This window comes from Sciurus carolinensis, chromosome 8 (genome assembly GCF_902686445.1).
Source record: "Sciurus carolinensis chromosome 8, mSciCar1.2, whole genome shotgun sequence".
Lineage (NCBI taxonomy): Eukaryota > Metazoa > Chordata > Mammalia > Rodentia > Sciuridae > Sciurus > Sciurus carolinensis.
In genome coordinates this window covers 114,050,895-114,055,589 of record NC_062220.1, presented here as the reverse complement: position 1 = coordinate 114,055,589, position 4,695 = coordinate 114,050,895, and positions in this window count along the sequence as shown.

Genomic DNA, 4,695 nt, shown 5'->3' with positions numbered 1-4,695 from the left:
CTATAGCTCAGTGATAGAGTGCTTGTGTCACATGTGCAAGTTACCGGGTTTGAGCCTCAGCATCACATAAAAATAAAGATATTGTGTCTATCTACAACTAAAAATTATTTTTTAAATGCCCTTATAGGTACTAGATTTATCAGTCTAGAGTGGCATTTGAAATTAAATGGATTTACTCATAAGGATCAGTCTTTAGTCTCCCCTTGTATGATTTTATAGGTTAGGTTTGATCAGATTTTCTTGTTACCACTAGGAAGGGTGAGGGTGATAAGGCAGATTTTGGGTTTTTTGGTACTGTTGAAAACTGCAAGTCTTGGCTACACTTAGCCATAACTTGGTGCAAAAAGCCTGAACTGTGTGTGTGTGTGTGTGTGTGTGTGTGTGTGTGTGTGTTAATGACTAGGTAAAAGGCTGCTTATGTTTGCTTTGTGAATTGCCTCAGAATATCTCTTCTTAAACTGTTTTAACAGGAACAGAAGGGAAATTTGCTACCTAATATATACAGTTTGAACCTTATAGGGGACTTCTGACATACCTTCAAGTAATGAGGAGAGTAAAGGAGAGAGGTAGTTAAGGGTGTCTAGGAACTTAACTACTTCAATAGGAAAGGAATTGGCTGACCTTGGACCAGCAGGTTTTAAGTTGAACCATTTCCTACTTTTCTCACCCAGTAAATAAATCGAGGCCTGTACTTGTTTCTCTCTTTGAAACAAGTTTTTGTTACCTAATTCTACTTTATTCTAACTTAGAAATGAAAGTTATTGCTCTAAATTTATAGCAGGTGTCTTACTCTTTCTTGAATCAAAGCATTCCATATTAGTCTTGCCTTTGGTTTACTAAAGATAATTGGTTTTAAGATTTTTTTATTTTTTAATGTACAGTGTTTTTAATTTGACTGTTCTATTGATATAGCTGACAACCATTTCACATATGTATAATTGCATTCTCTTTGTATTTCATGTATAATTTGCCAATTAATGGCATTTTATATTCAGATTGGATTATGCATGTTTAGGTAATGAAAGCTGTATCCATTTGATTTATTGTTTAGATAATATTCCCTGAATATTAAAAAAAGAAACTATGCTTCTCATAAAATTATAAAGATATACTTGATGTACACATGAAGCAGAGAGGAATTCTCCTCCTCTCTTAAGTGACCATGCTGGGATTTTTAAAGTAAACCCAGTTTCTTTGTATCTATTTTTCCAGAATAATATGCACCTTTCTTCTACCATTCCATTCATTTTTTAATCACTTTATTAAACTCATAGCTTCACTTTGCTTATTTAAACCACATAGACTTTGCAAGGCTTTCTAAATATAGTCATTGACTCATTCAATAGGCCACTCAAAATAAATTGGAAAATAGGCCTAATCACAATTTCAGTAGTTTACAGTTCACATCCCCAGAGATTGTGGACCGTAGATATCCAGTCCCCCAGAAATTTCTTAAGTATTTACCATGTTTGGCAAATGGAAGCAAACCAGCAAATGTGACTCTCTTTCACTCTGGTCAAATATATCCACAAATAATCCTGTAACAATTTTGCATGGAAACTCTTTGTTTCATATCTGGTAATTACTTTTCCATTTAACTTTTTCCACTTTTTAAATTTCATACTTTGAGTATTCCTCAAGCCCTGTTTTTCCTATAGATTGTATAGCTGCTTTTCATGTGTCTCTGAATGTGCTACCAATGCTTATTTTTTAATTCGCTTAAAGAATTGCACTGAGTTTATCAAGTATCCTTTAATTTCTTTTTTTTTTCAATTTCTTTTTTTTTATTGTAAACAAATGGGATACATGTTGTTTCTCTGTACATGGTGTAAAGGCATAACATTTTTGTAATCATAAATTTACATAGGGTTGTGTTGTTTGATTCATTCTGTTATTTTTTCCCTTCCCCCCACCCCTCCCACCCCTCTTTTCCCTCTATACAGTCCTTCATTCCTCCATTCTTACCCCCCTCCCTAACCCTAACTCTAACCCTAACACTAACCCCTCCCACCCCCCATTATGTGTCATCATCCACTTATTAGCGATATCATTCGTCCTTTGGTTTTTTGAGATTGGCTTATCTCACTTAGCATGATATTCTCCAATTTCATCCATTTGCCTGCAAATGCCATAATTTTATCATTCTTTAGGGGTGAGTAATATTCCATTGTATATATATGCCACAGTTTCTTTATCCATTCATCAATTGAAGGACATCTAGGTTGGTTCCACAATCTGGCTATTGTGAACTGAGAAGCTATGAACATTGATGTGGCTGTATCTCTGTAATATGCTGATTTTAAGTCCTTTGGGTATAGGCCAAGGAGTGGGATAGCTGGGTCAAATGGTGGTTCCATTCCAAGTTTTCTAAGGAGTCTCCACACTGCTTTCCAGAGTGGCTGCACTAATTTGCAGCCCCACCAGCAATGTATGAGTGTACCATTTTCCCCACATCCTCTCCAACACCTGTTGTTGCTTTTATTCTTGATAATTGCCATTCTAATTAGGGTGAGATGGAATCTTAGGGTGGTTTTGATTTGCATTTCTCTTATTACTAGAGATGTTGAACATTTTTCCATATGTTTGTTGATTGCTTGTAGATCTTCTTCTGTGAAGTGTCTATTGATTTCCTTAGCCCATTTGTCGATTGGATTATTTGCATTCTTGATGTAGAGTTTTTTGAGTTCTTTATAGATTCTGGAGATTAGTGCTCTATCTGAAGTATGATTGGCAAAGATTTTCTCCCACTCTGTAGATTTTTTCTTTGCATTGCTGATAGTATCCTTTGCTGAAAGCTTTTTAGTTTGAATCTATCCCAGTTATTAATTCTTGCTTTTATTTCTTGTGCTATGGGAGTCCTGTTGAGGAAGTCTGGTCCTAAGCCGACATGTTGAAGATCTGGACCTATTTTTTCTTCTATAAGATGCAAGGTCTCTGGTCTGATTCCAAGGTCCTTAATCCATTTTGAGTTTAGTTTTGTGCATGGTGAGAGATATGGGTTTAGTTTCAATCTGTTGCATATGGATTTCCAATTCTCCCAGCACCATTTGTTGAAGAGGCTATCTTTTCTCCATTGCATATTTTTGGCCCCTTTGTCTAGTATGAGAAAATTGTATTTATTTGGGTTTGTGTCCGTGTCCTCTATTCTGTACCATTGATCCACCTTTCTATTTTGGTACCAATACCATGCCGTTTTTGTTACTCTTGCTTTGTAGTAGAGTTGAAGTTCTGGTATTGCGATACCCCCTGCTTCACTCTTTCTGCCAAGGAGTATCATCTCACTATAGATGATAATCTATCCATAATCTAAAGAGGGTAATTTCTGTGTGTGTGTGTGTAGAAACACACACACAAACAGACACACAAGAAAGAATATAAGATGCATGCAATCTAACTGCTTGAATCAATTAATCAGTGGATTTTCTTGTCCAGATGGCAAAATATTTTTAATCCAAGTTTTAAATGTGTAGTGACACAGAGTATGTAAATTAAAATTTATATCATTTAAACTTTACTGTATAACACAGCAATCTTTAATGTGTTCTGCACATTGGAAAATATGTTATTAAAATCAAAATTTATATAAACTGATGTTTTCATTCCAATATAAAATTTAGGAAAGTAATATGGTATTCTTCATCAATTCTTCACTTTGCTGTTTTACTTAATGGAATAATTAATCAAAAAATTTGCTTTTAGTCTACAAAGAAGTCATAGTGTTTTACTATTTTATGTGTTTTGATATTTTTTCATCCATAGAAAGTAGTTTTATGTTACAAGTAAATACACATTTTAAATCAAATGAAATGTTGAAAATAATCACAAGAACTCAAAAATTAACAGTTATTTAAATGATGAAAGTATTATGTTGCTGCATACATATGTTATTACATATTTTGGATGCAGCCTATACTGTTAATTATAGTTTTCTTGTAGGAAATAGTTTTCACATATCGTGATTAATAGAAAATTTTATAATTTATGATGAGACAATTACAGCACGTATGCATTATTCAGAATTTAATAGATAATCCAAAATAAAGTTTAATGTAAAACATCACAGACATTTTTGTTATATTATTTTCTATACTATGTAGTATGATGGACAATAATTTAGAAAGAAGTCATTAGTGTACTAATTGATTAGGATAAAATTATTGATATTATACAAGATAAACAATAAGTATTATAATCAATAAGGCTTATTTTGCCTTCTAACAAGACAACTTTGAATATGAATCAAAAGGGTACCTAAAAATCATACCTAAAATAAGGGTGTGCACTTTCATGTGCCTAAAACAGTAAACCTGTATACTTCTTATACCTTGCATTTTTCATAAAAATAATAGCATTTTAATCAGATGGATAATATTATTCCTTTCTTTTTATTATCCTATCATCTTTTTAAAAGTCATTCTTGCAGGCAAGTCTATTTCTATAGTTCAAGATTAAATTAATATTTTGTTTGGTTTTCTGTGTCCATCCTGTATATTCTCTAAGTGGCCCTTCCTCATTCTAGGCTATAAAATAAGCTTTATGAATGTGAACATAGAGGAAACATAACTCAACACTTCTGTAAGGATTTGATTTTTTGTTCAGGAGTTCAACCTGATTGATCAGTGTGCATTAGCACATCTTCAGAAATTGATTGAGAAGTTTGAGGATTTTGTGCAACTATTGAAATTAATGAGAATT